The 13838-nt window shown below is 41.6% G+C and overlaps 1 pseudogene; it reads right to left on the minus strand.

Annotated features, from left to right (window-relative positions):
- Positions 1–13838, minus strand: part of LOC141055929 (fibroblast growth factor receptor substrate 2-like) — a 42659-nt pseudogene that overhangs the window by 11828 nt on the left and 16993 nt on the right.

Raw genomic sequence — 13838 nt, forward strand, 5'->3', positions numbered from 1 at the left:
TCTCCACAACGGAGAGGCAAAATAAAAATATATATTTTATTACACTCTGCAGCTGCGATTACATTGTGTGTCCAGCTCGAGATGAAAAATTTGGTAGAACGTCCACTTTAAATACAACAATAAAAACATTTGCTTTACGCTTTTCACATAATGGATTGAAAGAGCAGATAATTGGGTAAGAGTCAAGAAAAAGCATTAATAATTATATGTATAAAATATGTATAAAGTAATATATTCGGATGTTTCAATAACAACTAAATAAATGAGATAAAAAACAATTATTTTGAAATTTATAACTGTTTGCACTTAGCAGAAGCATCTGATGGATTGGGGTGGAGAAGTGTGAATATATATATATATATATATACAGTATATACAGCAGCAATGCTGGTTATGGGCAGAGGATCCGCTGCACTCACTGACCAAAGGGAAGGGATCCTGGTGGAGAAGAAAGGAAGGTAATGATATCTATCTATTATCTATTTATTATCTATTATCTATATATCTATTATATATCTACTATCTATCTACTATCTATCTATCATATATCTATTTATCATCTATCTATTATCTCTCTATTATCTACCTTTATTGTATTTTTTACCTATCAGCAGTTTATTATAACAGTAATTTGCTCCTTATGGAATTTTCTTTGTTATAGGGAATCTGTCGGCACAATTCCCCCAATCTGTGTATATGGTCGTGTTGTGTCCTTTCAGTATTGTCACAGAGGAACACGACCATATACACAGTTGGGGAGAGGTTTGTGCTGACAGATTCCCATGAGGCATCTCCAGAAGATATTGCCCTGATTGGTTCGGGTGTTATGTCTCGTGTGATGAGTGATAACAGGCTCGGACTGTCCCATAGGGTAACAAGGGAATCCCCCGGTGGGCCCCTGTGCAGATCTGGCCCCGAAACCCACTGTATGAGAAGTACTTGGCATAATTCAATTGATCCTGTATAGAAAAAGGCAGCATCTCATCATTCATTAATCAAACTACCCAGTTTATTATTAAATAGTGATATAGGTAAATTTGTGAACGAGGGTAGTGTAATATTTGTATGCAAGTGGGCCCCCAAAGTCAGTGTTACTGGTGGGCCCTTGGCACCCCAGTCCGACACTGAGCGATAATGATAAATCTGTATGAAGTCATTCCACAGCAGATAGTGATGTCTTTATCAGTGGTGGGATACAACTTTATAATAACCGGTTCCTTTACTTGGAGACCTGTTTGCTGCACACTGTATTGGTAGATTTGTGGTAAATTGTCCCTGCCCCTCATATAAATTAAGAAAATATTAATATTCCACACATTTTCTGAGATTTCCCCAGCACCAATATTTTTGGATCCTGCTCCCATGAACTATAACTATACAGCGTGCAGCTCATCTTACTCCAGCCGGCTTTATATAAATCCCCCCATAGTGTAAGCTGGAGCTACGTGTGATCACAGGAGCCCCCGATGTGCTTATTGTCCCCCCGTTAACGATCAGTAATGTGTGTAGAGAGTGTATTCCATTACTTACCAGCCGCCTTCATCTGCCGTTTCCAGCGCTGCTCCAGTCTACTCCAACTCCACTCCACTTCTCTGTGGCCGGAGGTCACTTTTCAGTATTAGTCTATGAGACGCAGAACGAGGCAAAGAAAGCTGGAAATGGCAAAATACAGTGACTGGTCAGTAATGTAATACACTCGCTACACACATTACTGATAACTAACAGGGGGACAATGAGCAAACAATGGCTGGAGAGCTCCTTTACCACAAGATCCTACTGCCCAGATACAGAGATTACATGGTCTGTTGTATTATTATTACTGTAGGTGACTCCTCAGAATGGAAGATGCTGCTGATGATGAATATAATTATTATTATGATAATCTGATCACATCTAATACAACTCTGAACTTCAGTTATTGGTAAGTTTATATTCCTAATTCTATATTTCTCATGAGACATCAGAGCAGACTCCATTCTCATCTATATCTGAGCCTCCACCCCGATTACATCCATATACATGGGGATAAATCAGCTCTACCTGCAGCGATTATCCCTCCCATAATGATGGAAACTCTGGAGAACCCATCAAGCCCCTCTGCCCTCAGTATCACCCATCAGGAGTCAGTGGTGTCTGTGGGTCAGAGGATTCGGTTCTGCACTGTAGCTCCTGTATATAGTACTGTCCTGAGTGCTGCATATACATGATAGGAGACTGAGTGCTGTATATACATGATAGGAGGCTGGGTGCTGTATATACATGATAGGAGGCTGAGTGCTGTATATACATGATAGGAGGCTGAGTGCTGTATATACATGGTAGGAGGCTGAGTACTGTATATACATGATAGGAGGCTGGGTGCTGTATATACATGATAGGAGGCTGAGTGCTGTATATACATGATAGGAGGCTGAGTGCTGTATATACATGGTAGGAGGCTGAGTACTGTATATACATGATAGGAGGCTGAGTGCTGTATATACATGAGAGGACGGTGAGTGATGTATATACATGGTAGGAGGCTGAGTACTGTATATACATGTTAGGAGGCTGAGTACTGTATACACATGATAGGAGGCTAAGTACTGTATATACATAGTAGGAGGCTGAGTGCTGTATATACATGATAGGAGGCTGAGTGCTGTATATACATGATAGGAGGCTGAGTGCTGTATATACATGATAGGAGGCTGAGTGCTGTATATACATGATAGGAGGCTGAGTGCTGTATATACATGATAGGAGGCTGAGTACTGTATATACATGTTAGGAGGCTGAGTGCTGTGTATACACATGATAGAAGGCTGAGTGCTGTATATGCCTGATAGGAGGCCAAGTGCTGTATATACATGATAGGAGGCTGAGTGCTGTATATACATGATAGGAGGCTGAGTGCTGTATATACATGGTAGGAGGCTGAGTGCTGTATATACATGATAGGAGGCTGAGTGCTGTATATACATGATAGGAGGCTGAGTGCTGTATACACATGAGAGGACGGTGAGTGATGTATATACATGGTAGGAGGCTGAGTACTGTATATACATGTTAGGAGGCTGATTACTGTATACACATGATAGGAGGCTAAGTACTGTATATACATAATAGGAGGCTGAGTGCTGTATATACATGATAGGAGGCTGAGTGCTGTATATACATGATAGGAGGCTGAGTGCTGTATATACATGATAGGAGGCTGAGTGCTGTATATACATGATAGGAGGCTAAGTACTGTATATACATAATAGGAGGCTGAGCGCTGTATATACATGATAGGAGGCTGAGTGCTGTATATACATGATAGGAGGCTGAGTGCTGTATATACATGATAGGAGGCTGAGTACTGTATATACATGTTAGGAGGCTGAGTGCTGTGTATACACATGATAGAAGGCTGAGTATTGTGTATACATGATAGGAGGCTGAGTGCTGTGTATACACATGATAGAAGGCTGAGTGCTGTGTATACATGGTAGGAGGCCGAGTACTGTATATACATGGTAGGAGGCCGAGTCCTGTATATACATGGTAGGAGGCTGAGTGCTAATGTATTTAAAACCTGAACATATGAACAGTGTCCAGACAGGCACTTCCTGGTGTGGGCACATGGTGTAAGACCGCTCTTTATGTGCATGTCACACGAGAGGGGTGGGGTCTCCCAAACCATGCATAAGCAAGGAAAAAATGGATTAACCCCTTTCCTACAATGGACATAATATTCCGCCCATGTGACCCTGGACCTAATTCCGATGGACGGAATATTACGTTATTTCGATCAGCGACGCCCACGTGGTGAGCGCCGCTGATCGCGTCCGGGTGTCAGCTGATTATCACAGCTGACACCCGGCACAGTGTCTCAGGGGTGGTCACGGACCACCCCCGACACGTTAACCCCTTGCACACCGCGATCAAACACGATTGCGGTGTACCGGGGGTTAAAGGGAAGCATCGGCAGGGAGTGGCTCCCTCCGTGCTTCCCTGAGCCCCCCACAGCAGCGCAATGTGCAGTGCTGCTGTGGGGGGCTCCATCCCTGCAGGTCCCCGGATCCAAGATGGCGACGGGGACCTTCGGGGGCCTGCAGGGAGATGGCTTCCTCAGTGCCTGCAAAGCTCAGGCACGAGGAAGCCTTGTGCTGTGCCTGTGACAGATCGCTGATCTGTCACAGTGATCTCTGATGTGACAGTTCAGCGATCTGTCACATGACAGTTATGTCCCCCCTGGGACAATATAATAAAGTTTAAAAAAAAAGTGTAAAAACAATTTTAAAAAAATCGCTAAATAAATAATAAAAAAAAAATTCCCTAATAAACTCATTTTTTGGAAATAAAAAAAACAATAAAAGTATACATATTTGGTATCGCCGCATCCGTAAGGACCCGCCCTATAAAACTGTCCCATTAGTTAACCCCTTTAGGGAACCCCTTAAAAAATAAAAAACGAAGCAAAAAATAATGATTTATTATCATACCGCCGAACAAAAAGTGCAATAACTAGGGTTGAGCAATACCATCCGATATTCAAAAGTATTGGATTGGAATGGATCGACCCGATACACAAAAAAGTATCGCCGATTCCCATTCCAATACTGGAAGTCCCATTAAAGTCAATGGGACAGAAATATCGGAATTAAAAAAAAACCCCTTCGGGAGGGGGGAAGAGTGTGGGCGGACACTGTGCATGTCTGTGTGTGCGGGCGGGGTCTGTGCGGGTTGTCGGTGGTCTGTACGGGCCTGCCGGGGGCCTGTGCGGGCTGCCGGTGGTCTGTATGGGCCTCTCGGGGGCCTGTGCCAGCTGTCGGTGGTCTGTGTGGGCCTGCCGAGGGTCTTGTGTGTGTGCAGGTATCGTCTGATGGGACTACAAGTCCCATCGGGCGATGCCTGCTACACTGACAGTGATTGACACATTTGCCAATGATGGGACAGTAGTAGTCCCATCATCCGGCTAATGTGTTGAATGTAAAAAAAAAAGATATATACATACTACATACATACTACATTACATACATACTACATATATACAACATACATACATACTACATACATACATACTACATTCATACAACATACATATATACTACATACATGCTGCATATATTTACTACATTCATACAACATACATATATACTACATACATGCTACATATATACTACATTCATACAACATACATATATACTACATACATGCTACATATTTACTACATTCATACAACATACATATATACTACATTCATACAACATACATACATACTACATACTACATACATGCTACATTCATACAACATACATATACACAACATACATACTACATATATACTACATTCATACAACATACATACTACATACTACATACATGCTACATATACTACATTCATACAACATACATATATACTACATTCATACAACATACATACATACTACATTCATACAACATACATACATACTACATACTACATATATGCTACATATATACTACATTCATACAACATACATATATACTACATACATGCTACATATATACTACATTCATACAACATACATATATACTACATACTTCATATATACTGCATACAATACATTCATACAATACATACATAGACATACAGTGTCATCTATGAAATAAATTAGAAAATAACAAACAAGCGATATACTCCATGATCCGCAGAAATCCACGAGGGTCCCATGCCGATTTCCCGTGGAGAACAGCAGCATCAGCTGATGCGACCGCTCTCTAGAGGGCTCCAGGAATCCAATGACAGAAGGTAGGTATCCTTCCGCACTGTATTCCTCCGCCTCTGTAAAAAAATAGTCCCTAGTCTCACTTAATGGAAAACGCTGCATGGGAACTTTCTCACGCAGCATTTGCCATAAAGTAAGACTAGGGACTATTTTTTTACAGTGGCAGAGGAATACAGTGCGGAAGGATACCTACCTTCCGTCATTGGATTCCTGGAGCCCCCTAGAGAGCGGTTGCATCAGCTGATGCTGTTGTTCTCCACGGGAAATCGTCGTGGGACCCTCGTGGATTTCTGCGGATCAGGGAGTATATTGCTTGTTTGTTATTTTCTAATTTCTTTCATAGATGACACTGGCTTCGGGGATCAAAGTGACAAGTAATGGTGAGTATGTACTCTATGTTATATGTACTGTATGTCTATATGTATGAATGTATTGCATGCAGTATGTATGTAGTATGTATGTTGTATGAATGTAGTATATATGTAGCATGTATGTAGTGTGTAGTATGTATGCTGCATGAATGTAGTATATATGTAGTATGCATGTAGTATATATGTATATTGTACGAATGTAGTATATATGTAGCATGTATGTAGTATATATGTATGTTGTATGAATGTAGCATATATGTAGCATGTATGTAGTATATATGTATGTTGTATGAATGCAGTATATATGTAGCATGTATGTAGTATATATGTATGTTGTATGAATGTAGTATATATGTAGCATGTATGTAGTATGTATGTATGTTGCATGAATGTAGTATATATGTAGCATGTAGTATGTATGTATGTTGTATGAATGTAGTATATATGTAGCATGTATGTAGTATGTATGTATGTTGTATGAATGTAGTATATATGTTGTATGTATGTAGTATACAGTATATGTATGTTGTATGAATGTACTATATATGTAGCATGTATGTATGTTGTATGAATGTAGCATATATGTAGCATGTATGTAATATGTAGTATGTATGTATGTTGTATGAATGTAGTATATATGTTGTATGTATGTAGTATATATGTATCTTGTATGAATGTACTATATATGTAGCATGTATGTAGTATGCAGTATATATGTATGTTGCATGAATGTAGTATATATGTAGCATGTATGTAGTATGTATGTATGTTGTATGAATGTAGCATATATGTAGCATGTATGTAATATGTAGTATGTATGTATGTTGTATGAATGTAGTATATATGTTGTATGTATGTAGTATATATGTATCTTGTATGAATGTACTATATATGTAGCATGTATGTAGTATGCAGTATATATGTATGTTGCATGAATGTAGTATATATGTAGCATGTATGTAGTATGTATGTATGTTGTATGAATGTAGTATATATGTAGCATGTATGTAGTATGTATGTATGTTGTATGAATGTAGTATATATGTAGTATGTATGTAGTATATATGTATGTGGTATGAATGTAGTATATATGTAGCATGTATGTAGTATGTATGTATGTTGTATGAATGTAGTATATATGTAGTATATATGTAGTATATATGTATGTTGTATGAATGTAGTATATATGTAGCATGTATGTAGTATGTAGTATGCATGTATGCTGTATGAATGTAGCATATATGCAGTATGTATGTAGTATGTTTTTTTTTTTACATTCAACACATTAGCCGGATGTTGGGACTACTACTGTCCCATCATTGGCTAATGTGTCAATCACTGACATTGCAGCAGGCATCGCCCGATGGGACTTGTAGTCCCATCGGACGATGCCTGCACACACACAAGAACCCCGGCAGGCCCGCACAGACCACCGACAGCCGGCACAGGCCCCCGAGAGGCCCGTACAGACCACTGGCAGCCGTCACAGGCCCCCGAGAGGCCCGTACAGACCACTGGCAGCCTGCACAGGCCCCCAGCAGCCGGCACAGACCACTGACAGCCGGCACAAGCCCCCGAGAGGCCCGTACAGACCCCCCGCAGTCGGCACAGACCGCGCATCATGATGACATCATTTCAGCAGCCAATCACAGCCACAACAGTGGCTCATTGCATTATGGGGACTTCCGATACCGGTATCCGATATTGAAAAAATATCGGTACTCGGTATCAGAATTCCGATACAGCGAATATCGGCCGATACCCGATATTTGCAGTATCGGAATGCTCAACACTAGCAATAATGCGCGATCAAAAAGACGAATATAAATATCCATGGTACCTCTGAAAACATCATCTTGTCCCGCAAAAAACGAGCCTGCAATACAGCATCATCAGCAAAAAAATAAAAAAGTTATAGCTCGCAGAATAAAGCAATGCAAAAAATTTTTTATGTTAAATTGTTTTCATTGCATAAAAGCGCCAAAACATAAAAAAATTACCTAAATGAGGTATCGCTGTAACCGTACTGACACGAAGAATAAAACCGCTTTATCAATTTTACCGCAGGCGGAACGGTGTAAACGCACCCCCCAAAAGAAATTCATGAAATGCTGGTTTTTGTTCATTCTGTGTCCCAAAAATCAGAATAAAAAGCGATAAAAAAAGTCACGTGCCCAAAAATGATACCCATAAAAACGTCAACTCGTCTCGCAAAAAATAAGACCTCACATGACTCGGTGGGTCACAATATGGAAAAATTATAGCTCTCAATATGTGGTGATGCAAAAACTATTTTTTACAATAAAAAGCGTCTTTTAGCGTGTGACAGCTGCCAAACATAAAAACCGCCATAAATAGTGAATCAAACACCCCGTTATCACCCCTTAGTTAGGGAAAAATAATAAAATTAAAAGAAAATGCATTTGTTTCCATTTTCCCATTAGGGTTAGGGCAAGAGTTAGGAATAAGATTAGGGTTAGGGGTGTGTTGGGGTTAGGGTTAGAACTGGGGGTTTCCACTGTTTAAGCACATCAGGTGCTCTCCAAATGCAACATGGCATCTGATCTCAATTCCAGCCAATTCTGCGTTGAAAAAGTCAAATGGTGCTCCTTCCATTCCAAGCTCTGCCATGCGCCCAAACAGTGTTTTACCCCCACATATAGGGTATCAGCCTACTCAGGACAAATTGCAAAACAACTTTTGGGGTCCAATTTCTCCTGTTACCCTTAGGAAAATAAAAAAATGGGGGCAAAAATATCATTTTTGTGGAAAAAAATGATTTTTTTATTTTCATGCCTGGGCGTTATAAATTTCTGTGAAGCACTTGGGGGTTCAAAGTGCTCACCACACATCTAGATAAGTTCCGTGGGGGGTATAGTTTCCAAAATGGGGTCACTTGTGGGGAGTTTCAATAGTTTAGGTACATCAGGGGCTCTCCAAGCGCACATGACACCCGCAGACCATTCCATCAAAGTCTGAATTCCAAAACGTCACTACTTCCCTTCCGAGCCCCGACGTGTGCCCATGCAGTAGTTTTCTCCCACATATGAGGTATCAGCTTACTCAGGACAAATTGGACAACAACTTTTGAGGTCCAAGTTCTCCTGTTACCCTTGGGAAAATAAAAAAATGGGGACTAAAAGATCATGTTTGTTGAAAAGATACGATTTTTTTATTTTCACGCCAGGGCGTTATAAACTTCTGTGAAGCCCTTGGGGGTTCAAAGTGCTCACCACACATCTAGATAAGTTCCTTGGGGGGTCTAGTTTCAAAATGGTGTCATTTGTGGTAGGTTTTCACTGTTTTGGTACATCAGGGGCTTTCCAAACGCGACATGGTGTCCGATCTCAATTCCAGCCAAAAAAGTCAAATGGCGCTGCTTCCCTTCTGAGCTCTGCCATGCGCCCAAATAGTCGTTTACACCCACATATGGGGTATCAGCGTACTCAGGACAAATTGCACAATAACTTTTAGGGTCCTGTTACCCTTGGGAAAATAAAAATTGGGGGTGAAAAGATCATTTTTGTGGAAAAAATATGATTTTTTAATTGTACCACTGTACGTTATAAACTTCTGTGAAGCCCTTGCAGGTTCAAAGATCTCACCACATATCTAGATAAGTTCCTTGGGGTGTCTAGTTTCCAAAATGGGGTCACTTGTGGGGGGTTTCCACTGTTTAGGTACATCAGGGGCTCTTCAAACGTGACATGGCGTCGGATCTGAATTCCAGCCAATTTTGCATTACAAAAGTCAAACGGCGCTCCTTCTCTTCTGAGCTCTGCCATGCGCCGAAACAGTGGTTCCCCCCACATATCAGGTAACAGCGCACTCAGGACAAACTGCACAATAAGTTTTGCAGTACAATTTCTCCTGTTACCCTTGTTAAAATAAATAAAATTGAACCTGAAGCATTTTTTTTGTGAAAAAAGTTAAATGTTCATTTTTTTTTAAATATTCTAAAAAATTCCTGTGACGCACCTGAAGGGTTAATAAACTTCTTGAATGTGGTTTTAAGCACCTTAAGGGGTGCAGTTTTTAGAATGGTGTCACTTTTGGGTATTTTCTCTCATATAGACCCCTCAAAGTGGCTTCAAATGTGATGTGGTCCGTAAAAATAAAATGTTGTTGCAAAAATGAGAAATCGCTGGTCAACTTTTAACCCTTATAACTACCTAACAAAAAAAATTTTCGTTCCAAATTTATGCTGATGTAAAGTAAATATGTTGGAAATGTTATTTATTAAGTTTTTTGTGTGCTGTATCTCTGTGATTTAAGAGCATAAAAATTCAAAGTTGGAAAATTGCGACATTTTCAAAGTTTTCGCCAAATTTCTGTTTTTTTTCAAAAATAAACACAAGTTATTTGAATGAAATTTTACCACTAACATGAAGTACAATATGTCACGAGAAAACATTGTCAGAATCACCAAGATCCATTGAAGCGTTTCAGAGTTATTACCTCATAAAGGGACAGTGGTTAGAATTGTAAAAATTGGCCCGGGAGTTAACATGCAAACCACCCTTGGTAGTGAAGGGGTTAAAAACACATGTGACATGCACAAATGTGAACAAGTCAGTCGGACAGTGTTCACACCACCCACTGACTGAAACACAAAATGAAAACACAGAATGACAAATGTGCAAAAATACTCTGCAGTAAAAAATATAATAGTAGTCAGCAAGTGCTGGTAAAAAATATAACAAATACAGGGTATTTAGTCGATATGTTTTTTGCAAAAAATGTATACCAAGCCACTCCACCTCGTCACGGTAAACCTTAGTGGAGCAGTCACTATCTAATGCATTTAAAACCTGAACATATGAACAGTGTCTAAATGAACAGGATTCAGACAGGCGCTTCCTGGTGTGGGCACGTGGTGTAGACGGCTCTTTATGCGCATGTCACACAAGAGATGGGTGGGTAGGACTTGTCTCTGCAGGAAATAACACAGTTATCTAGAGCCCCGCTTGCAGAACACATTACTTTTTTTTTTCCCCAACTTCTACATTACACCACATGAAGAAAAAAAGGCAACATAGTATCACTCTACACAGTATCAGGACTACCCCCCATTTAAAACAGCATACTCAAAATACATCACTGCAGTAATAATATCCCTTAATTAGCCCCTATGGTAATAATATCCCCAATCCTGGCCCCCGTGTGTCTCATTCCTGGCTTCAGCCATATGTTCTCCTATCCCACCCTTATGAGTTATCCATTCTGCCCCATATGATCTCCCCATCCTGTCTCATCTGTGTCCATCATATCCATCCTGCCCCATGATCCTGCATAATCTGTCTCCAATCCTGCCCCCAGTGTCTCCAATCCTGTCCCAGTGGCTCCAATCATGCCCCCATGTCTTTCTTCCTGCCCCGTGCCTCCAATCATGCTCCGTGTCTCCATTCTGCCAACAGTGTCTCCAATCCTGCCCCCAATCCTGCCCCATCTCCATTCTGCCCCATCTCCATCCTGCCCTGTCTCCATCCTGCCGGGCCTGGCTTGCCGGCATTGCCGCTTTCAACTAAACCCCCCCCCAAAAAAAAAAACAACCTTTCATCTCACCTGGCTTGCCGTGCTCCATCGGCGAGCGATCCTCACCCCAACAAGAAAGCGCGCACTCACCGGCGACTGACAATGATGTCAGACACCGGCGACAAGTGCGCTGACGTCAGCTGCCAGCCTCTGATTGGCTGGCAGCTTTAACTATGGCCATGCGGCTGCACACGGCAATAGACTAACTGAACCTATGTCCTGGACGCAGGTTCAGTTTGATCGGCAGAATCCTGCCGCTGGGGACCGGGCAGTGGGGCTCGATGGGTAGAGGTGACAGGGCCCGATGCAGGCCCCCTCTGCTGATCGGGCCTGTGATAAAACACTCCGGGATCGGCTTTGCTGGGGTCAAAGGTCACGTGAGTTCAGCATGAAACTCAGGCGCAGAGCTGGGATTCGGGTGTAACTGACCCTGGGTCAGGTTTATTAATGGTGAAAGCAATGCAAAAGGAAATAAAACATAAAACAAATCCTTGCCTGTCCGGCACTAACTAAACAATGGACAACCTAACTACCAACTGGCGGGCTTCTCCCGTCCAGCCAAACCACAGTTGCAGTGGGCACTGCTTCCACTCACGTGTGTCTCTCACACAGACAGGCTCTCTGTGTTCCCAGGCTGAGACACTCACACAACCACCTGGCATCCTTTTATATCCACCTCCCATTATTCATTAGCAAGCAGGTGCGATACTGACCAGACTAGGCCACATAGGAAAGGAATCTGGGCGAGATATACTACCCTCATCCACTATTCCCACATGATTCTCACAGGCTCCATATGCCAGTCAGGGCTGTAATGCCCCGATCACGGCCCTGCACACACTGCACCCATACAATCACATCCCTTACACACATTGCACCCATACAATTACATACTGTACACACTGCACCCATACAATCACATACTGTACACACACTGCACCCATACAATCATATACTGTACACACACAGCTCCCATCCAATCACATACTGTACACACACTGCACACATACAATCATATACTGTATACACACAGCTCCCATACAAACACATACTGTACACACTGCTACCATATAATCACACACTGTACATAAACTGCACCCATACAATCATATACTGTACACGCTGCTCCTATACAATTACACACTGTACACACACTGCTCCCATACAATCACATACTGTACACACACTGCACCCATGCAATCACATACTGTACACACACTGCACCCATACAATCACACACTGTACACACACTGCACCCATACAATCACACACTGTACACACACTGCTCCCATACAATCACATACTGTACACACACTGCACCCATACAATCACATACTGTACACACACTGCTCACATACAATCACACACTGTACACACACTTCTCCCATACAATCACACACTGTACACACACTGCTCCCATGCAATCACACACTGTACACACACTGCACCCATACAATCACATACTGTACACACACTGCACCCATACAATCACATACTGTACACGCTGCTCCTATACAATCACACACTGTACACACACTACTCACATACAATCACATACTGTACAGGCTGCTCCCATACAATCACATACTATATACATACTGCTTACATACAATCGCATACTGTGTACACACACTGCTCCCATACAATCACATACTGTATACTCTGTTCCCATACAATCACATACTGTACACACACTGCTGCCATACAATCACATACTGTACACACACTGCTCCCATACAATCACATACTGTACACGCTACTCCTATACAATCACACACTGTACACACACTACTCACATACAATCACATACTATACATGCTGTTCCCGTACAATCACACACTGTACACACACTGCACCCATACAATCACATACTGTACAAACACTGCACCCATACAATCACATACTGTACACACTGCTACCATATAATGACACACTGTACATAAACTGCACCCATACAATCACATACTGTACACGCTGTTCCCATACAATCACATACTGTACACACACTACTCACTTACAATCACATACTGTACACGCTGTTCCCATACAATCACATACTGTACACACACTACTCACATACAATCACATACTGTACACGCTGTTCCCATACAATCACATACTGTACACGCTGTTCCCATACAATCACATACTGTGCACACACTGCTCCCATACAATCACATATTGTACACGCTGTTCC

The sequence above is a fragment of the Dendrobates tinctorius genome, unplaced genomic scaffold (genome assembly GCF_039654945.1).
Source record: "Dendrobates tinctorius isolate UK_male_01 unplaced genomic scaffold, ASM3965494v1 ptg000192l, whole genome shotgun sequence".
NCBI lineage: Eukaryota > Metazoa > Chordata > Amphibia > Anura > Dendrobatidae > Dendrobates > Dendrobates tinctorius.